The sequence below is a fragment of the Trachurus japonicus genome, chromosome 24, assembly GCF_045865225.1.
Source record: "Trachurus japonicus isolate A0001 chromosome 24, Traja_1.0".
Classification (NCBI taxonomy): Eukaryota; Metazoa; Chordata; class Actinopteri; order Carangiformes; family Carangidae; genus Trachurus; species Trachurus japonicus.
Window position 1 is genome coordinate 27,644,419 of NC_140930.1, and position 24,196 is coordinate 27,668,614.

Consider the following 24,196-nt stretch of genomic DNA (forward strand, 5'->3'; position numbering starts at 1 on the left):
GTTGTGTTCTCATTACCTCAACATTTGTGAGAACATTAATCTGCATGTGGAAAAACCCAGCTGTCCCTGTTGAGTTCAATAAACCTACTCTATGTTGATTAATCACCTTAAATTACAATGCTACAACTGTAAACTGAACCGCACAGTCATGCGCACACACACACACACACACACACACACACACACACACACACACACACACACACGCACATCCATTAAGTGGTGTGTCGGATATCCAGCCGTGAAATCAACTGCTGAATATGGAGTGCTTCCGTTCGGGGAAAGAGAGATCCATTGATCGCTGTCTCCCGACATCAAAGAGAGTATTGATGGGATACACCACAAGGATTGGTGTTAGACACACAGATGGAGAGAAATTGAAGAATTGTGCACCATGGAGGAATCTGGCCCCTGTGACCCCCCACATACTGTTTCCATCCTTTGGAGTGCCTTGATTTCTCTCATGACACACCCTGGGTGCCCTGGGAAGCCTGTCACTCACTTCTTCCCCCGAAGTGTATGGTACTGTTGCAGTAAATATGTATTCAACAGGGTGAGACTCTCTCTATACACAATACATCACAGTATCGTACCAATACTCCCAGTCACCCACATCACCTTCACCAACTCTCCCACCTCCACCATCTCTCCCTCTGCTTTCTGTTCCTTTCTCTTTATGCCGAGGCACAAGGCCAAGAAACATGAACTGAATGAACTAAGTTAGTGATAATGAGCAGTATGATAATAGCCATGCTACACTCTGACCCTTAGCTCCTTATTCAAACTCAGTGTGATGATGGGATTGAATTTTTTCTTGCCCGGCCACTGAAAATAAGTGAATACCCGTAGTCATTAACACAGCTTGATCCAGTGGAGACCCATGAGGGAAAATGACCTATTTGATTGAAAAGTAATGGCCTTAAAAGAACTGCAGTATGAATAAGTAAGCCATAAGATCAAACTAATTTATCCACAAGACATCAAACTTAGAAGCTGCAGAATTTTGAAAAAAAAAAAAAAAAAAATCTTATTCAAACCAGTGCATCCAAATCTATATTTAATACACCTGCAGTATGGGCTACCTCCCCATAAACTGAATTTATAAGTGTGGCGTCAGAAAAAAAATGACTTGCTGAATATTGTGCCCACAAGCAAAGGATGTGACTCAGTTTTCATGTTACATGTCCCCAGTGGAACATTGGCTTATAAAGTGCTCCTCCATAAAATGTCTGCTGTTATGCCGCTCTGGCAGCCTCCAGGCAAAGACTGTAGTGGTAGTTTGATCTCCTCACACATTTAATTTTTTCGATGAGACAAGAAAATTTCCCTGTAAATGTGCTCTTAAATTAGACTAATAATCATGAATGAGGTGGATAATCTGTTGTTTTTATTATAATTTGCTGGTTTCTGTTTGCATTAGATTCTTTTTCCTTGTCCTACCAGAGTTCAGTTTTCACCCAATGGAGCAATCTGACACTTGGAAGAAGACAGTCTGTGTCGTTTCACAAACTCCCTATTCATCGGCACTGTTTTGTGACAATTTGCAACACGCAGACATCTGCAGCAAAACACTTTGTGTTACTGCCCGTGGAGTGGGTGTTAGATAGCTGTCTTTCTGTCTGCCTGGCTGTGTGAACACACATCAAAGCCCCCTGTCAAAAACTTCTGATGGAGTTGGAACAGTGACATATTTCAGAGCTATAATCAGTCACAATATGACAGAGAAATTACCACCTTCCCTCAAGAGCAATCAGTCAGTTCCAATGCCAATCAGCTCATCTGACGCTCACACAAATAGACATGTCAAAAAACACATACTTTGCTGTAACGCTCTAGTTTTTCAGTGTTTGGAGCAATGAGGAAAAGCTGAAGATTTTGCACTCAGGAGACCGAAAGTCCTTCAGCGAAACATCTGCGCTCATCTCATTAAAATACATATTTTGAAACTTAAACGGCAAACACAATCACCAGAAGTATCATTTTACTTCTCCAATTTTGCACCCACATGATTTGTGGGCTAACTTTAAATGCACACAAATGATTGCAGCCACGACTTTGACAGTTTATCTTGCTGTGCGCAGCAGGCCGGCACTCCTAGTCAGTGTTAAATGATCATGTTCCAGTCTGATGGTCGAACCAAGCGCTGCCGTGCAACCAAGATGCCCGCAGTGACAAGGCTCCATTTGAGCAGAAAGATAAGACGGCCTCCTACCGCTCTGCCTTCACTCAGGCAGCGCAGCGGGGGCGGGGGAGGTTGAGGGGTGGAGGTGCAGAGGTGGTGGTGGTGGAGGGGGATGTTTTCTGTTGCTTCCTCTGTGATCTGACCAAAGCAAGGAGAAGGGGGGGCGTGGAGGGTGGAGGGTGAGGCGAGGTGAGTAGCTGTAAAGTGAATGTGCCACACTGGCAGGCCCCTGGGAAGACCCTGTAAACACTGCTCAGTCACAGCTCTGATTACAGAGGCAGAAAGAGGGAGGGATACAGGAGGAGGGATGGAAACAAAGGGAGGGGGAGGGTGTGACAACAAGGAGGAAGGAGGGGTGAAAACAAGAGGACAGAGGAGGGACATGAGAAAGAAAAAAGGGAGAGCAAGATGCTAAGTGGATGGAACATGATCTAGAGATGGCTGATGAAAGAGCACAGAGAGGATGAAGAAATAGACTCACAAACAAGAAGTGGTGGGGAAAAAAACAGAGAGTGAAAAATCAAAAACCTTTAGCGGCTCAGACCGATTTTTTGTTTAGGCAAAACAATTCTTTTTCCCACAAGTTGGAAGATCTTACTGTTATAGGAAATCGTCCAGTCAGTGAGCCCTGCGCTGCAGTGTATAACTCAATCAGAAAGTCAGGACATGAATTTGCCTTCTACAGTCAATACTGCATTTACGCTGAATTCAATTCCATTTGCACAGCGTCAGCATTGGACTCTGTGCTCCCATCTGTGCTGCCGATTTGATGTAGTCGTTGCAACATGAGAATTTCAATGGGCGGGTAAGAAATGTTCCACCCAATTTTCACTTACGCATTCACACCTAGTCATGTTGAATGAGCAGGAACACTTGATCGACTGTACAAGTACTGGTCTGAGTTCTTTGATGCAATGCCATGAAATCAACCATACTAATTAGGGCTTACCGTAAAAAATGTATTTCCATCGTCAACATGCAATATCAACGATATCAACATGCACGATAAACACATTGCAAAAGGTTCCCTGAAATGCGATGTATATGTTTTATTTACAGATGCCACTTCACACTCATACACCTCATAATCTGAGCTACACAGCTGGACATAACGTAATGCAACATAATGTAACAACATGGTGGACAATGGCAAATTTGTGTTTAGTCGACTTACAATGTTTGGAGTTAGTTTCCAGAGCGCTGTTTTTGTCCATTTGTGTGGCAGTGTTACAGCACCACTACAGGCCCGGTATTTGTACTACAGCTTATTAAGTTGTTTTCAGTAAAACACAGGAACTGTAGTTAATATATACACCTGAATATTTGCTCATTTGTCATCGCAACATTGAACAGTGTCATCGCACATAAGACATTATGCTGATAGCGTGCAGGCCTAATACTAATCATGTTTTTTTGACATTGATTATCAAAGGCACTGATAAGCACAAATAATCTGGAACGATAATCAACCAATAAAGGGAGAAGAGTCAAACTGGGCCAATCAGAAGGCCAGACACATCCCACATGTCAGTGTAAAGTCAAAGAGACACAGTGAGAGATTGAGACTGAGTAATGAGAGTCAGTGTTCCTCTGTCTTTGGGCTCAAGGTTGTTTCTGGTCCTGATAGCCATCTGCATTCAGTGACGTGAGCCAGATGGATTAGTCTAATATTGAATTAGAGCTGTCTTTTTAGCGTGCCTCTCCATGTCCACAGTTAGCTTGTATAATGTCTCATGTCATTCATCTGGAGCAGCCTTCCTCTTGGCTTCTTGCAGGCAAGAAATATGAAAGACAAGTGTCTACTGCTGTATACTGGATTAAGTTAACCAACATAATCAAATCAATCGAATTAACCACAGTGAAAGGAAATTATGAACATGAATAACAATTAAAAAACATTTTCACTCTGGGATCTACCAAAATCTGAGAAGTCCCAGCAGTGCACTTTGATATGTGTCATTCTTCTACTCTCTCTTTACCAGATTTTCTGACTGTCGTCACTATTATATCCATTTAAAATCTCATATCTCTCTCATATCGTTCCTTTTATTGCATCATTTATTTTACACCAAAAACAACACTTAAATTACTATGTTTATATATTATTCATAAATTGTGAGTACACACAAAAAATACATTTCAGTTTGACTAAATATTTTCATGTTAAAATTGTCTAGCTGGGATTCCACACTAACACATCTGTCTGTTTTGATTAAGTATATTCTCACTTTATTTACACATCACACCAGCTGCTGCTGTAATCCATGTATTTTCACTTTATGATCACACATGTGCTTTGACGTACTGTTTTTGTTCCAAATGTCATGAAGCCCCCTTGTTTCCCTTCTCAAGCAAATAGGCTGTTACACATCTGTCAAACAACAGTCCTAAAATAGAGTGTGCAAAAATAAACTTAAGGATTGATGAAGTTAGAGAGGGCAGCACTGCTGGGCTTCAGCACTTCCCACAACACCTTGAACAAACACTGTCTTCAAAATTTAATTCCCAACTTTGTTTTTCTGTCTTAACTTTAATGAAGTGTAGCACTGCCAAAGCAGCTGGCAACTATTCTACCACAGCAAAGACCTTGTCATGGGAAGCACCTGGCAAACTTCCAAAACTCCTTTATAAATGGGCAAAGAATAGTTAAAACCTCCATCAAAAAGCAATCGAACACCAGACACTTCAATTGGAGCTGGACTATTTCCTGTCTATATCAAATCTTCAGAACAGTAAAAGCATTAACCAAGCTGTGCTGGATATTAAGAATAGAAAATATCCGACACAGTAGCAGACTGATCAAGCTTGAGAAAAGCAGCTGCGTCATGGCCCAAATAAGTCAGCCAATGAAAAATGGTTTTGGTGCAGATGACAGATGTTTGAGAAAAACACTAAGAAATTTATTAAATCAAAACACTGACGGCCTCGCCTTCTACATCTGCAGGTACTACCCTTCATACAGTCATCACACTTCAACACTAACCACACGCATGCACGCACACACACACACCTTTTCCATTCCCATTCCCCTTACCCTCAACTGACTCTTCCAGACTGACAGGGTGGATGATTTCTCCTGTCAGGCTGCCTTAAGTGGGCACTGTCACACCATAGCGGCCTCTGTCTCTCCTCATTGCAGAACTCCCTCTGTCTGATCCTTCCCTCACCTTCTCAGTAGGGATGTATATTGTTAGGATTTTATCGATACCGATACCCATACCGATACTCCTTATCGGTACTGATACTTATCGATACTCTTATCGATACTACAACATGTAATTTAGTGTAAAAAATAATGATGTTAAAAGATTCAACCTTTTTTTTTTGTTTTGTTTTTTATTAGGTGGGCAGCAACCAGCATAAAAAATTGACAGCAGAGAAGAACACCTCCTTTAAACCCTGAGCAAGTCAACAGTTAACCTGCAGAAGCTGCAGTTAATCTGTCATCATGATAAAATAGGATCTCCTTCTATGGATCTTGATGAATATTTTGCTTTTTTACTCTTAAAGTTGTATTGCTCTGACTCACAGCTCACGTCAGCTCAGGTGATCTGCAGGTTGTTTTCACTTCATTGCTACGACGCTGTGCCCCGTGTGTGCGTGTGTGTCTGCGTACAGCGCTGACACACACACACACACACGCTGCATCCACAGCAGCCGGTCCATGTTCTTCACGCCGTAGACCAGTCAATTTATGAGACGTGTTACCGCAGAATAAACGGCACAAGCAGCTCAGTGTTTCCACAGTCGGAGTTTTCTCCTCCTTTCTTAGCGGAGTGACATCAGGTGGCTCTGACACTCTGCTCCTCAGCAGCAACATGAAGCTGCTGGAGCCTCCTCTGTCTCCTCACTGACCTGCTGCTGTAGGCTACTACACTCAACTCTCCGCCTCCGACATGACTTAAAGTACTTTGCTGGGTCTCGGTGCGAGGCTTCAAACACATGACGACCCGACACAGGCAAACGGACCGGGCCGGACTCGTTCGCTCCACACGCAATTATTGCTATGGCCGTGTGTCGGATTTGATAGCGCGCCGCGGAGAGACGCCGCTGAGACTCGCCGCGGCTCGCCCGGTCCAAGTGCCGATTAGAGCGGCAGGGATCAGCTGCGGTGACCGCCGTGTAGCGGTTCCGTTGCGCTGACGGACCGGTGGAAATTGGGGGGTGACAAGCTGCTGTGGCGGCAGTGTCATTATTACGTAACGCTTAGGGAGACGTTCAAAAAGTACCGATAAGAGTACCGTTAGTCCAGAATCTTAACGGTACTCTGGTACTGACGCAATTATGGACCGGTACCAAATAGTACCGGTCCACGGTATACATCCCTACTTCTCAGTGCTGCTGCCTCCCCCTCTCTCACATCCACATCCGTCCATCCCGCGGACTCATTTGGTCTCAAATCACTGCCCAACTTTTCCTTTATCCTCTCCTTCTTTACACGTGGGCTGAGAAGATGGAAATGGGAAAACAATAATTGGCTTTCAGTGGGAAGCGCACGCTCCGATGGGTGAACTGCAGGGGCAGCTGGTGTGCATGCGCTCATTTTGCTGAATCAGCGAGGGGCCTCAGGTCAGTGTAGGGTGCACTGAACCCCACTGACAATCATAAGGTTTAATAGTTTTAACATTAATACTGACCCATAGAAAAAACAGGAGTAGTGCCTGTCTGACCCACAGCTCTGTCGGCCTTGAAGCACATAAATTAGGTTTACACTCCCCAAATGTCAGAGAGAGACCTGGGGATAGCTGAAGTGGACAACAGAGAAGAACTCTGAAAAACTGAGAGCAAACATGCACCAAGACCTTTTTCTTTATTCTTGGCATATTTCTCTTTTTGGTAACTGTCAAATTGATTTTAAAGCTGCAATGTGTAGCTTTTTTTATACTCACATTCATTACAGCATTCTTCTAACTGGAATTTAATAGGGCCCGACCGATTTATCGGCGAGCCGATTAAATCGGCCGATTATAGCCCGTTTGAAACTAATCGGTAATAGGCCAAAACTCGGCGATTGTCGCCGATATTTTCAGGAATAAAATGCAGGGAATAAAACTTGGTTTTACTTTGAAAAGATTCCCCCGCACCGGCGCCGACCTCATGACAAACTCCATCCACTACCACCTCAGTCACAGCACACAGCAGAGTGACTGATCTGTCTCAAAACCAGTGTTGCCACTGGCTTTCTGTTTCCCTTTTTTTTTTTTTTTTTTACCGCGGTCGGGTTGTGAATTAATTAATTAATGCTCGTCTCCGGCCGTGTTGGGTCCGAGATTCAACAAGCCGGTCGGGGTCGGGTTTTACCGTTATACGGCAGGCAGTATGCTCATTTATCACCAATAAACACAGTAGATGAGGGTGAGTGACTGAGCTGAGGCTGTGTGACGGGCGGGGGGGTCCGCGGCGTGGAGCGGTGCGGGACTCTGACTGCAGCGGGGACTATCATGTCTCTGCTCTGTGACACTGTGAGACTGACCGCCGGTGAGCGCTTTGACACGGTGCCGGGCACGGCAGCAACCGCTGATCGCTTTTGATTGAAAAGAGAGAGAGAGAGAGAGAGAGAGAGAGAGAGAGAGAGAGAGAGAGAGAGAGAGACGCCGTGCCGTGTAAAAAAAAAACAACAACAAAAAAGTATCACGTGTCATGACTTCCTGTATTTGGCCCTTCAAAATAAAAGCCCATATTGATTTTGACTTCATTTTGACAAGACAGGGCTTCAAATGTTTTTTTTTTTTCCATGCAACCAATCGACCAATGAAATTTTAGTCGGCTAATGATTTTTTGGTCAACCAGGCAGCCCTAATTTATATATTATATAATATGTATAGATATATTATTATAGTAATACAATTTTAAAACTTAATAATAAAAAAAAAAATAATCGGCCGATTAATCGGTTATCGGGTTTTTTTCCCCCTAATAATCGTAATCGGCATCGGCCCCAAAAAATCCATATCGGTCGGGCCCTAGAATTTAACTCACTTAGCTTAACGTGTCAGCGGGAGCAAACATTGCAAACAGGTTGAAAGGTCTGAAAATGTTTACATGAAGCAATTTTTGCTTTTCATTTTGATGTTAGTTTGAGGTAAAACACCAAAAGGAAGTCTGTTTTTTTCTTGTAGTTTAAGGGCCAAAAACATGTGGAATCAGCTGAAAGCATTTTTCTTTTGAAGCACATTGTAATTTCACTTCATATTAACTATACAGTCAGAGTTTTCTTGGAATCATTTTCTTGGTAGTCGGTAGAGGAAATGTATAAAAAGCTACTTAACTCACTGGTTGAGTTCATTATATTTCAGTTGCTACACCACAGACCTGGAGTCAGCACTCAAGGTCTTACATTCAGTCATATATTCTTTCAAACTCAACAATCCTCAGACAGCCAAGAATGAAAACCAACCCTGTTCATGATCTGTTTGACACCTGTTAGGTAAAAATATTATAGCTTCTCATCACAGTCCACACCTTGCAGAGTTTGTGCTGCTCCTCAGTTTCATTTGTTTTTTATTTACAGAGTTTCACACAGAACTTTATTATCTTTCTATGTTTCTCCTACTGCCAGAGTAAAAAGGGAACGTACATATTTTCAGACAAGATAGTCCTGATGACCTTTATTTATTTGTATTTTTTTCATTGAATTGACTATTTGATTATTAAAAAATCACTGACCATCCCTAAAACATAAAATACTCTTAAAGGCTGAGGAGTTGTGATGTTGTTGAGAAATAAATATAAAAAATTCAGAATAACTTTAGTTACCTCACATATGCACAAAAAGTACAGAAAACAGGTACCGAGTATCAATACCGTATCGATTCAAATGTGAAAGGTACCCATCCCTGATTGATGGTTGATCAATCGATGAATCAGATAAATGGAAGTGGACGTTTCCACTGGTTGTGCTGCTGCACCAGCACATGATTTGCTCATTTTACAAATTTTATTGATCTGTTGTTACAGCCCTATACTTCAACTACTGCAGGCATAGCATTCATTTTGTGACACTTCTGTCAAAGTGTGGTTTATAATCTGAGCCATACAATGATGTACATACTCTATTTGTGTGCTGACACATTTCGGGGATATTTTGGGTTATTTGACACAGGGTTGTGTGAGGTAGTCATGCACAGTCTGTGTGTTACCTGCAGTATTTTTGGATCAGTATGCTGCCAATTACAAGACGTGGCCAGGGGGCAGCTGGGGGCACTGGCACAGAGGCAGGGTGATATGTTGCTGTGCATGAGGCCGGCAGATAAACAGATGCCCACCGAAACAATCTAACATTGTTTAAATACACGCTTCGTGTAGAATATTGTCAGCGATTTATCTTCTCCATTTTCCTGGACATCTAGCTGATTTCCCACCATACTCCTGGTTGCCATGGCCTGCTATGTCTCTCCTGCCACAGTTGCTCCCATCATGGATGATGTACAACGCGGCAGTGGAGTGCAGTGCAGTAAAGGCCCCACAGATACCACTTTTAAACTCAGAGACATTAAACAGGCCTAATCAGCGTTGTGTGAACTTGTCTGGCAACAGCTGCAATGTAACTTATCTACTACTCATTCCTATGTTACAGTCATGTGCGCTGTCCAAGTGTCCTGAAGGGCAGCGTTTCCGCTAGAAAAAAATGTCACCGGACAACGTGACCGGCAGGTTTTCAATTTACCGGACAAATGTTTGAAATTCCGGTCATTATTAATAAATAATAGCCGACTGCACAACTGAAAATATTGTAGCAACCCCGCAGTAATGTTGTTGTTATGGTGTTTAAGTTCCGTGATTTCTGACTGACTGTGAATGTGTACGGTACGGGCCGGGCAAGTTGGATGAGAAGCTGAGGGGCCGGGGTGAGTGTGAGGAAGACAGCTGTGTGTGTGTGTCTGTGTGTGTAGGTGAGTGAGTGAGGAGGAGCAGAGGAGGATGTGAGAGCTTTGTGTTATGTTGTTGTAGTTACGTCGGGTCGGACCCTACAATATCAATAGCAACATGTGCTTAACATGGACGTCGGACGCGAAATAGTCACGGAGCGGAGCAGTTTCCTTTCGGTGTCGTTAACCGATTGTGTTTATTCATCACAGAGCGCGCAAGAGATTAATACACACATTCACGCAGGCTACACACACAGGCTACACATGATACACAGACACACAGCTGAGGGGCCGAGGCGCGGCACGGAGAAATGCGCATCTGACTGGTGGCGTGACCCCCAGTGGGTGCTCAACCTGGTCAGTAGGTGCTCGTGCCCCGGAGCACCCACGGAATCGGCGCCTATGCCGGGCACGACTGTCATGCATGTGGCTGCTCTGTGTGAGGTGTGAGTCGACGATGGAGAAAGAGCGCTATGCGGAGGTGACTGAACGGAACGATGTTGCGCTGGTCGAAAAATCTATTCATGGCGGACATTAACGTTTACTGTTAATGCCGTCAAATGACCACGTAAATTCTCAAAAAAATATTGCACAAGCCTGCGCTCATAGCCTACATAAAGAACATAAAGAAACTGAAGGCCTATTCTCAGATACAATTTGCAAACATAAAACACAACTTGGACTGGCTCATTTCATAATAACGCGGCGTGCTGGCAACTTGACATGGGCTAATAATAATAAAAAGTCCGCTGCTTTGCAATAAAAACTCAACAAACTGAAAAAAAATCCCTTGACAAGTTTTCTTTTTTTCTTTTACTTTTTACGCATTTTCGCATGTGTGAAATGTGCTGCAGCTGTTTTAAAATCTAATGTGTGCAGTGTCTCCGCGCAGCTTGAAATGCGCATCAGTCTTGAGACTTTGCTCTCCGCCAGGCAAATTGTGGTCGGACTCGGGGGGAATATTTTCAATGGACATTTTGACCGGCGGGGTTAGAAAATTCCGGACTTCGGCAGATTTTACCGGCCAAAGTACGGTAATTACCGGACAACGGAAACCCTGCTGAAGGGATATAGTTCAGAGTTTACCATTTAGGACATCATTTAGGACATTTTTACAGCCTAAACAGTCCTGTATAGAATTTGCTTGGGGCGCGCTCTCGCATTCACAGCCCCTGGACAATAACACCACCTATGTCCAGATGCTGATTTTAGCTCTGCCTTTAACTAGGGGTGTGTATTGGCAAGGACCTAACGATACGATATGCATCACAATACGTGAGTCACAATACGATATGATATTGCAATATCCAAATTTTGAGAAATATTGCGATATATTTTGATATTCTACATAGTTCACTGAAAAATTATGCATTATTAATTATGCATCTTAAAATCCAAGTTGTAGGTAGGGCTGATATGGCCTTTTACTAATATCCCGGTATTTTTAGGGCATGTCACAAATTCGATATCTCAATATTTTACCTTAGCCTTGAATTAACGCTTTGATGCATATAATCCTGTCAGTAAGTTTATTCTGTGTCTACATTAAAATATTACTGTTCATTGTTACGTCCCAGCCTAGGGGAACTGGATGCGCAACATGACCTGAGCCCCCTCGCTCCTCCCATCCCCAAGGAAAGTGGCCAAAAGCAGGGTTTTCAATTTAAACAGTAGCCTTTATTTGCTCAGACATGAGAACTCTGCCCAAAACAACAAACAAAATCTCAGTTATCCCTAATCTGTCCTACTCAAAACAAATAAAACCAAAATACAGGTATCTAACCTAACTCAGATGCAAAACAGGAGAAAAAGGGTTAAAGTAAAGGGCTTCTCATTCCTACAGGCTACTTTAATACAAGGTTAACAAAAGGTTGCAAAGACACTAGTTCACACATCAGGCCTTGGTTGGGGATGAGGGAGGGAGAGAGGGCGAAGGCCGGAACCAGGCAGCATAAATAGTCCCCATCCACCAATCAGCAGCAATCCTCTAAGGCCATGTGGTCCTGCAGCACACACCTGCACACACACACTCTTCCACACACACACTGATTGCATAGAGGGAGACAGAGAGACACAGGCACCACACACACAGCATAACACTAATACACATATGGCTGTAACACCTCCCCACCAAAAAAAAATCAAACACAGAAAATGTTTGATTTACCCAGCTCGAGACAACGCGTTAGCCATGATGTTATCTAGACCTTTCTTGTAGCGGATTTCAATGTTAAAGTCCTGCACCAAGAGGGACCAGCGCATAAGGCGCTGATTACTGTTACGCATCTGAGACAAAAACACGAGGGGGTTGTGGTCAGAGAAAACTATAGTGGGGTCAGAGGTGGAACTAAGGTACACAGCAAAATGTTGCAGCGCTGCCAACAACGAAAGAGCCTCTTTTTCCAATAGTACTATAATGCAGCTGGTGCTTTTTAAACTTTTTCGAAAAGTACCCAACCGGGTACCTCGGTCATCTTCTTGGATTAATACTGCACCAACCCCCTGAGCACTGGCGTCCACGTCCAGTTTAAAAGGACGGGAAAAATCTGGAGCTGCAAGCACAGGTGCACTGCACAGGAGAGCTTTGGCTGCTTCAAAGGAACTCTGACACTCCTCTGACCACTGGAATGATTTCTTTTAGTGGGGCGGATTAGCTCAATATTTTACACCAATCGTTCACTTTGTGATAAAAGCATGAAATTTGGTGGATGTGTTGGTGAATATGTTTCAAACAAATCTGGATATTGGGCCACCTCAAAAGCGCCCCCTAGTGGCCGTGGCAGCCACTTGTTATGCGAATAAATTAATGATTAATTTAAACTGCCCTTTTAATAATACCAACTGGTGATGTATTGTATATTGTTGGAAAGCCTGATTAGTCACCTTTACAACGAGGTGCAGCTTGTAAGGATCGTGCATTCATGGAATGAGCAACGGGGCTAAACGTGTGGGTAGCGCACCCCAAAAATGTGCATCCCCTGTGGGGCAGATTAGCTCAATAAATCACAAGAATTGTTTATTTTGTGGTAGAAGCACAACATTTGGTGGATGTGTTTGTGGATAATTCAAACATTTTTGGTTTTTAAGGACCCTTAAGATGTCTACTTAAGATTTTTGCTTGTTGCCCGGGTCAACTAATGTTCCATGGGGGTTTTTTGCCGGTCATTTTGAATTTATGTCCGCACGAATGGCGAAAACGCCAATTTTCATAACTCCTAAACCAGACATCATACAAAGACAAATGAACACACTTTTTCATATAATTATGACACCAGGAATCAAATGGAAAGGTCACTGAGATGGTAAAACCACTCTTTATCAGAGAAAAATGAACTCTTGTGTAGTATTTTAGTATAAATAAATTGGTCGCTCCAACACATATGGGTCATTCCATGAAATTGGTAACTTTGCAACTTTGAAAAGTTAAAATTTAAACTATATTTAATTGCTATTTTTTAAGTAGCCAGGAATCAAAGAAAGTTTAAAATGACAAGAAATTATGTTGTGTCATCTCAGGCTGTGGAATTTAATATTTTATTATAGTTTTAATGTTTTGCTAATCTTGTCAACCCTGTTACCGATATAAACTTTACAATATACAGTATTTCTAATTAGAGATTATTGAGAATATTTTCTATATATAGTCTATATAGTCTATAATGGTAACAGTTGAAATTCAGTTTTTTAAAACCATTTTTATCAAATTAATGACAACAACAGGGTTGAAGTTATGGTAACAGGGTTGACAAGAGTAATAGATGACAGGACACACATTCTATTGTCTACACTGCAAAGGTAACAGGGTTGACAGTAACAGGGTTGACTATTTCAAGCTAATTTGCCCATTGCTAGCTGAAATAAATGCTAGCTAAAGGGCAAACTGTGTACTTTGAAAGGTAATTACCTGTAGATATCGATTATATTATGAGAAATAGAAAATTGTTTAGACTTATATGTTAAAAAGTGGTAACAGGGTTGACGTTATATGCTTGTCCCCCCCGGTCCAACCTTGAAAAAACATCAAAAATAGCACATAAGAGATGAGAGAAAGCTACTTATTACTGAACTGTTAGCATCCTGGGTAAGAGATGATGCAAACTCCTGTCAATCATGTCAAATCTGGGATGTACCATTGTTTTTCAAGGGTTTTTTGGTTAGGGTAACAGGGTTGACATAAAATCAGGGGACACCGATAAATTGGTAAATATTTATAATAATTAATATTAGGGCTGTCAAACGATTAATTTTTTTAATCGCGATTAATCGCATTTTTTCCATAGTTAACTCGCGATTAATCTCTATTAAAAATATTATATATGGCGCTTTGGACTTTCAACCCTCCAAAGTGTTATAATCTCTAGACAAACAACTTTTAGACCAGACCTAGCAGGCCTAGTACCTAATCATAACACATGATGCATGAAACTCACACAGAATTGAAACGAATTGCATCCAGTGGAAATTGCCCTTTACTTTGCTACACCTCTGCCTGGCCATGTGCATTTGTTGACAACCGACGCTGTCAAAAAAATCAATACATGGCCATGTGCATTTGTTGACAACAAAGCCGTCAAAAAATCAATGGATAGAGCTGTGGATATATGTTAGACTGTGTATATTTGTGTAGCAACCAACTTGAAGGTGCCTTACCGCCACCTACTGGACTGGAGGTCCCACACTCCAGTCCTCCACAGAGGACAAAATGGGCCGCGATTAACCGCGATTAAAAAATTTAATCGCGTTAATTTTTTTAATTAATCTAATCGCGATTAACGCGTTAACTCTGACAGCCCTAATTAATATATATTATTACCAAAAATTTCATGGAATGACCCATATAGTTTTGTTGCTCATTCCATGAATGCACAACCCTTACAAGTTGTACCTCGTTGGAAAGGTGACTAATCAGGCTTTCCATCGGTCTAAAAGACAGCACCAACCGGAATTATTAAAAGGGAGAAATTATGGACTGAAAAAACATTTCCGAACTTTTTTTTGAGTAATTTATACTAAAATACTACACGAGAGTTCATTTTTCTCTGATAAAGAGTGGTTTTACCATCTCAGTGACCTTTCCATTTGATTCCTGGTGTCATAATTATATGAAAAAGTGTGTTCATTTGTCTTTGTATGATGTCTGGTTTAGGAGTTATGAAAATTGGCGTTTTCGCCATTCGTGCGGACATAAATTCAAAATGACCAGCAAAAAACCCCCATGGAACATTAGTTGACCCAGGCAACAAGCAAAAATCTTAAGTAGACATCTTAAGGGTCCTTAAAAACCAAAAATGTTTGAAACATATCCACAAACACATCCACCAAATGTTGTGCTTCTACCACAAAATAAACAATTCTTGTGATTTATTGAGCTAATCTGCCCCACAGGGGATGCACATTTTTGGGGTGCGCTACCCACACGTTTAGCCCCGTTGCTCATTCCATGAATGCACGATCCTTACAAGCTGCACCTCGTTGTAAAGGTGACTAATCAGGCTTTCCAACAATATACAATACATCACCAGTTGGTATTATTAAAAGGGCAGTTTATATTCATCATTCATTTATTCGCATAACAAATGGCTGCCACGGCCACTAGGGGGCGCTTTTGAGGTGGCCCAATATCCAGATTTGTTTGAAACATATTCACCAACACATCCACCAAATTTCATGCTTTTATCACAAAGTGAACGATTGTTTAGCTAATCCGCCCCACTATTTGGGCTTACGAGAGCGGTTAAGGGAGCTGTCACATCGGCAAAGTTTTTACAAAACGCCCGATAATACCCCGCCATCCCCAGAAAACGACGAAGTTCCCGGCGCGTCCGAGGGGGTGGAAAATCTACGACGGCCTGCACTTTTGCAGATACAGGACTGAGACGACCCTGGCCCACCTGTTTCCCCAAATAGGTGACCACCGCTTTCCCAAACTCGCACTTAGCTAAGTTTAATGTGAGAGAGGCGGCACCAAGATGGGCGAACAGTTCACGCAGTGTCCCCATGTGTTGCGACCAGGTCGAGGAATAGGCTACGATATCATCAATATACACATCACAATTTGGGACGTCACTTAACACAGTATGCATTAATCGCTGGAACGTGGCAGGTGCATTCCTTAAGCCAAATGGCATTACGGTGTATTGCAAGAAATGATCGGGGGTAACAAATGCACTGATCTCTGACGCACGGGGGGTTAAGGGAACCTGCCAATATCCCTTAAGCAGATCTAATTTGGTGACAAACCTGGCCGCTCCTACGCGGTCAACCAGGTCGTCGAGGCGCGGAAGGGGAAATGAGTCTGGTTTGGTGACACTGTTTAGTTTTCGGTAATCGGTGCAAAAACGCTGGGTTTGATCCGGTTTGGGAACAAGCAACGACGGCGAGCTCCACGGGCTGCTACTGGGCACTGCAAACCCATGCTCCAGGAGATACTGTACCTCCTGTTGCATTGTGGCGCGTTTTGCTGGGTGAACGCGATAAGCATGTTGTTTTATGGGTTTGTGATCCCCCACATCAATATCATGCATCAAAACGTTAGTCGTCGAAGGAACATCATTGAACAATGCGGGATGGGACTTTATGAGTTTACATATGTCCCCTCTGAACGGATCAGACAAATGTTTCAAATAACCATCTAAGTCGGACATCACTTCAGAATTACGCAGCCGCACACCGGACACAGCATCACATCTGTCATCCAGCCCATCATCCCTTGGATCATACGGAGACTGGACGACAGTAACTGACACAACAGGCGCGACCACCGGCGGCGAAGACACTTTTGCTTTGCGGTCAATATACTTTTTCAGCATATTGATATGGCACACTCGCGATTTCTTTTTGCGGTCAGGGGTTTGCACAAAATAATCGGTTTCACTAAGTTTGCTCTCGATCTCGTACGGGCCAGAAAACTTTGCCTGCAGGGCGGAACCAACCACAGGTAAAAGAACGAGGACGCGGTCACCTGGGTGGAATATCCGCGCCACAGTTCTTTTATCATAACGTTCTTTCATTTTGGACTGCATGGACGCAAGGGAAGTTAAAGCCAAATCACGGGCATGATGTAATCGCTCCCCAAACGAACTTACGTAGTCCAAAATGTTGGTTTTTGAGTTGGGCTCACTGGAGAGTAATTTTTCATGGAGCAGGCGGAGAGGCCCGCGCACAGTGTGGCCAAAAACTAAATCGGCGGGACTGAACCCCAACGACTCCTGCACAGTTTCTCTGACCGCAAATAAGAGGAGAGGCAACCCCACATCCCACTCACGTTTTGACTCAAGACAGAATTTCCGGAGCATGGCTTTTAATGTTTGGTGGAACCGTTCTAAGGCGCCTTGACTTTCTGGATGATACGCACTGGAGGTTCTATGCTGAATGTCAAGCTCTGACATGACCTGGGCGAATACTTTAGATGTAAAATTTGAACCCTGGTCACTTTGGATGCGTTTTGGCAGACCAAATGTGGAGAAGAAACTCACCAAGGCTTTGATGATGGCACGGGACTTCAGGCTGCGCAGTGGAACGGCGTCTGGGTAACGAGTGGCGGCGCACATTATCGTCAAAATGTACTGGTGACCGGACTTTGTTTTTGGCAATGGGCCAACGCAGTCCACAATAACGTGCTCAAATGGCTCGCACACAACAGGAATCGGCTTTAATGGAGCAGCCGGAACAATTTGGTTTGGTTTGCCAGCTAATTGACAGCTGTGGCAAGAACGACAGAATGCAACAATGTCGGACTTGAGTCCGGGCCAAACGACAGAATGCAACAACGTCGGACTTGAGTCCGGGCCAAACGACAGAATGCAACAACGTCGGACTTGAGTCCGGGCCAGAAGAAATAACAAAGGACACGGAGGTACGTTTTCTTAACACCCAGGTGTCCGGACAATACGTGATCATGAGCCAAACTAAGAACATGACAACGGAGAGGCGTCGGCACCACAATCTGGTACACCGACTCGTGCGTAAAACTTGAAGTCCACCTGCGCATCAACACGCCATCATCCAGGAGGTAAGACACGGTTCCATCCGGGTTTGGTTTGTTCACTAATGAGAAAAGGGAAGACAATGTAGGGTCATCATTTTGTTCTTTGATCAGACAGGCATTATCAACTGACAAGGTTAAGTTTTCACCACCAGAGCGCACAATGGGTTGCACTTGAATAGTCACATTACCTCCGTTTTCTGGACATTTTTCACATGTCGGGTCAGGCACACACAGAAACGAATCACTTAGATCAACACAGTCTTTATATTTTTTCACCTGAGCACGCGTCACTGCGCACACAGGGAACACAGGAGGCGAATCCAGCGCAGCTGGCACAGAAACACACAGTGGGAATCGGGTCTTCGACTACTTCAGGCGTGGGGAAAACTTTATCACCGGCCAAATCATTCCCCAAAACTAAATCTACACCCGACATTGGCAACTGAGACATCACAGCAACTCGACATTGGCCAGACACAAATTCTGATGACAGCTGTATGAAGTGCAAAGGCGCACGCACGACGCACAGCTTCACCCCCCACATCAGAATGTCTGACCCACAGTAAGATTTATCAGAGAACGGCAGGACACTCAGGGATTGTTTTGCTCCCGTATCCCTCAGGATATTAATGGGTATTTTTGTTTCCTCCCCCACCAAAGAAACAAAACCCCGCGACACGAACGGTTTAAAGTCCTCATCTATGGCATCACGTTCCGCCACACGCAGCGCTTCAATAGAGCCAGATTTCGCTTGTATCAGACCAACTGGACGTTTTGTGGTTTTAAACTGCTCCTTCCTTCTAAGCGTGGGACAGGCAGCGATGAGGTGCCCCTGCTCACGGCAATAGAAACATTCTCTGTCCTCCGACGGACTGGCGGGGGCGCGGCGGACAATTCTGGGGGATTTAACTCTCCTCTCAGAAACTAAATCACGCCGGCTCGGAGGCGAGAACACGCTCTTATGCGTTAATGCAAACTCCATGAATGTCTGGGTGGCAGTTTTTTCACTCCGTCTAAACTTCTGTCTATAAGCCTCTGGCACTAACTCATATGCACGGAGGACAGTGGCCTTAACAATCTCATAATTTAGACTGTCCTCAATTGACAAGGAATTACAAACTTCCTGAGCTTTTCCCACTAGTTTACACTGAAGTAACAGAGGCCACTCATTTTTAGGCCAACTTAAAGTAGCTGCTATTCTTTCAAAAGCACAAAAGTAAGAATCTACCTCAGCTTCTCTAAAGGGGGGTACAAGTGCCACGTGCCGGCTCACATCGAAGCTATCAGGAGCTTGAGAAGAAGGTGAGGGTGTTGAAGGGTGCCTAGGCTTGGTAGACGCAGCAGCTCCCTGCTCCATCTCCAGAGCCCTGACCCTTAAGTGCATGGCCTGGACCTCCAACTCCCTCTGTCTGATCTCAGCCTCCCGTATGCGCAGAGTTAACTCAAGCTCTGCAGCTGACAGCTGTTGCTGTACGGGGAGATCTGGGAGTGGGGCCGGAGTGCCAGCTACACCTACCTCAATTCCAAACGCAGGAGCCTCCGCTCCTATCGCCGGAGCTGGGTCATCTACAAACCAACCCTCTTCGCTCAGCCTCTCATACAGGAGCTCTTTTATCCTCCGCTTTTTAGCCCGTGCAGGCACTTGTACTTCATAGGCCTCAGCCAGCAAACAAAGGTCTGCTGTTCTACACTTATCCAACTTGGCCAGAGTTGGCTGTGCCCTAAAACCCTCTACATCAAACTCCATGACTACACACCACCCCACCCAAGAACCAACCAGACAAACGTAGAAACAGCTACTTACCGAACACAGACGACGCCAGAAAAAAGGGAAAGAACGACGAGCCCCCATAAATCATGTTACGTCCCAGCCTAGGGGAACTGGATGCGCAACATGACCTGAGCCCCCTCGCTCCTCCCATCCCCAAGGAAAGTGGCCAAAAGCAGGGTTTTCAATTTAAACAGCCTTTATTTGCTCAGACATGAGAACTCTGCCCAAAACAACAAACAAAATCTCAGTTATCCCTAATCTGTCCTACTCAAAACAAATAAAACCAAAATACAGGTATCTAACCTAACTCAGATGCAAAACAGGAGAAAAAGGGTTAAAGTAAAGGGCTTCTCATTCCTACAGGCTACTTTAATACAAGGTTAACAAAAGGTTGCAAAGACACTAGTTCACACATCAGGCCTTGGTTGGGGATGAGGGAGGGAGAGGGCGAAGGCCGGAACCAGGCAGCATAAATAGTCCCCATCCACCAATCAGCAGCAATCCTCTAAGGCCATGTGGTCCTGCAGCACACACCTGCACACACACACTCTTCCACACACACACACACTGATTGCATAGAGGGAGACAGAGAGACACAGGCACCACACACACAGCATAACACTAATACACATAGGGCTGTAACATCATACTGCATTAATATATGCTGATTTTAAACATTGATGCCAAAAGGGTGAAATCATAACTAAACAAATATCAAAACTGTCTTTATTGAACAGTTATTAAGCAGTGGCACAAACATCATGTAATTTCAAAATTAATTCTTCCTCCTCCATTTTTCACCTGCTGCTGCCGCTACCTGAGATCTCTGCCAGCAGAGAAGCTGCTACATGCTGCCGGGCGTATGACGTTGCACGCAAGACAGTGTGATGTACATAACTAGGTGCGCTTGTTTTATCTCTCTTTGCAGAGAGACGAGAAAGAGTGAGAGAACCCTGCCCGCGACTAAAACCAATTGACAGTTTAGTTAACATCCTCTCTCCGGTACCCAAACCACTGCCAGATGATGGATCCTTATTTTTCTTCGGAATTAATTCTTCCTCCTCCATTTTTCATAACACACTGCTGCTGCTGCCTCAGATATCTGCCAGAGAAGCTGCTACATGCTGTATGACGTTGCACACAAGACAGAATGTGATGTACGTAACTACCATAGGCTACTTTCTTCCCCGCTCCGGTGTCCCAGGGGCCCGCTCTCGTCTCTGTACACCGCACACAGACGCGCTCCGTAACCCGTAATCTTGTGTTTATGATGGTTAAGACTACACAAGCACACACACCGTAATATCATAAGGTTTTCCGGTCACTCCATTTATTGATTTTTCACCGGCTTCATTGTCAACAAATGCTCATGGGCGAGAGGAGCGTAACCAAAATAGAAGAAAAGCGAGCGGACTTGCAGTTCCATACTGTCTTTCTGTGTAAATATCTCATGTTACAACATGAAAACCTGTGGCTTACATTCAAGTGCGTCCTATAAATGTATTTTCTTTTAAAATTTAGCTGGTGCGGCTTATACTCAGGTGCGCTCTATAGTCCGGAAAGTACTGTGGGTGCGCTTGTTTTATCTCTCTGTGCAGAGAGACGAGAAAGAGTGAGAAAACTCTGCCTGCGACTAAAAGCAACTGCGTGACAATTGAATACAGTATACTCGAATATTCACGATATAGTAATTTTCTATATCCCACAGGGGACTAGCCGCGATACATTGCGTATATCCGATATATCGCCCGGCCCTAGTTGTAGGCATATATATTTATTATATCATATAGTAATTCACCACCAAATGATAAAAGATAAACTTCTCAGACTGTTTATCTCTCTTCAATCATTTTTATTAATTCAAAATGGGCAAACATATGCATCTGACAAAATGAACTGTTTGTGTTGCATAAATATGTAACCTTATTATTATCTAAGGCAATTAAGTGACAAAAACATGTGTCACATGAATATTTGAACAATACATGACATCACATTACATGTCTTTAAGCTGCTAAAAGAACAACAGCATCCAAATGTGTTAGGATGTGTTGACTAAAGAACACTGAAGTGCCAACCATCTTTACACAGTATGAAAACAATATTCAAAATTTAAGGTTGCGCGAAGCAGACCCCCCGTTCAGCGTTACAGTTCTGTTGTACACTAAGGGTGAATTCTAATTCCCCCTTAGCCCTTGGCCCTAACCCTTCGTTTTGCGCTTTCGCGTGACGTGGTAGGGGTGTCCCAATTCTGGTTCAGACGAGGGTTAGGGTGAAGTGGTAGGGCTATCTCGCCCTTGAAACTGAGATTTTTCAGGGGCACACTACAAACCGAGGGCTATGACAAGTTTCCCAGAATGCATCTTGCGGCAACCGGCAGCTGTTTTATTTCTCACTGTAGCGCTGTTATTACATCATTTTGTTGAGTTTGAATATTTTTTCATGCGAGAAAGTAGCTGTTTAGATCCCCAATGTGCAGTCAGTTGATCCAAATGAGGCTGTTTAGACGTTTGCTCCGATGTTTTTCGGAGAAGTGAAGCTCCACCTGTGGAGCAGATCAACGTCTCGTCACGGAGACACCACCCCGCCCGGAGAGCTTGTCAGCCGGCCAACCTCCCGACCTCGTCCCGGTAGAAAAGACGATCGCTAATTAACTTACCTGCAGGTTTTTAAAGGTTTACCGCCGGGTAGTTACATTCTTTTTAGGAGATAAATGCTGATCTCATTGATGAAATGTAACAATTGTGGCAGTCGCATTAATTTGTTTGAATTAAAAGTGAAGCTTCATGTGTTTTGGACACAGGAGCAGCTGCCTGGGGGCTCTGTAGCCTACGTACAGAAATCACCACATTTACATCAATAAATAAATGTTTTACAATGAACCGATCAATCTTCATTAAATTGTATTTTATTTTATTAAGTTAACATGGTTTTGAATACAGGATTTGTGGCAAAAGCTTGAAAAAATCGACTCTTTCATTCTCTCTGTAAAGAAAACCGGGACCTTCCTGTCTCTTTTTCCTCTGACCTCTATGCGTGTTAGAAGCTTGCTGAGCTGTTTCTTGAGTGGAGACAAGGTTTCATAAATGTCTTTGCTAATGGGATTTGTGCTTGCTGTTTTGTAGATGTCAAGAGACAAGCGTGATGCTTCCCCTTCACGCCGTTTGTTGAAGATGATGACCTGTGCCAGAACAGTCTCATTCAATGTCTTGTAGGCTGTTGAACTTAGCTCCTTTGTTAGTTCCTCCTTTGCTTCATCACATTTATCAGAGTGATCACATCTTCAGTAAGGGGGATGTTGTCTTGCTTGTTCCATCGCTTTTCTTGTATTGTCTGATGAGCAACAGAAACACGATTTTTCCTGTTTTTTTTTCTAAAAGTTCCAGGAATATTTTTGCCTTTCTCTCAGCTAGGTCATCATCATTCATGAGTGTTTGTCCAATGAGGACCTCCACTGCTCCCTTGAGACAGAATCTGATTTTGACAGCAGTAGATGGTTCAACATAAATCAACACTTGCTCCCGCACTCACTTGAAGCTCTTTTATTTAGTCAATGTTTAAGTCTATTGACTTTCACCAGGACCCAGTCTCCTTAGCAGTAGATGGTTTCCCATACTAATTTTTGCCTGGACTAAACTCTGTAACCTTCTTCACCACACTGACAACAAACTGAAACCTTGATGGTGCACACAAGTCTTCCAGGCCCTTTACAGTTTTGTTCATACCTTTAGCCAGCAACATGAAATGGCCAAGCTCCCTCATTCTCTGTGAAATATACTGGTGTTTTGATTTCACACGCCCATGTTTTGCAAAAAGTGCTGTATCCGCAAATCATAGAATCTGTCCTTATGTGAAAAGATACATAATCTCGCCGCATGTTATTGATAATCGTCTGACATCCAGTGGATGAAGCAGCAATCTGAAGAAGGCGTGCAGCTCGACTTTGTACTCTTCTTCTTCTATTTGTTTCATTATCTGTTGTACAAGATTTTTTGCTTCCGGATGAGGAATGATGTTTCCACAATTCCTTTTTGAAATCCCATAGGTGTTTTAAGAGAGCTGCTTGCATGTCACAAGTTGTCCCTTCCCTTTTCCATGACTTTTGTTTTATGTTTGAAATCCCCTTTTATTACATAGTTGATCCAGAAGAAACTTTCTGTCTTTTGATTTTACTGGGTAGCTTAAGGCATAGGCTACTGCCTTTTGTCCCATGATCGTTTGCAATCCTCCCTTTTTGAGCAGGTTTTTATGCATTTTACTTCATCTTTCCTTTATTACCTTGCCATTTTTGATCAGTGTGCGAGCCTTTTCCTCCTGTTATCTTTTCTTTTCACATAAGTTCTGGGGAGTTTTGTGTTTTGTTTTTTTTTTACACTTGCCTGCTTGTT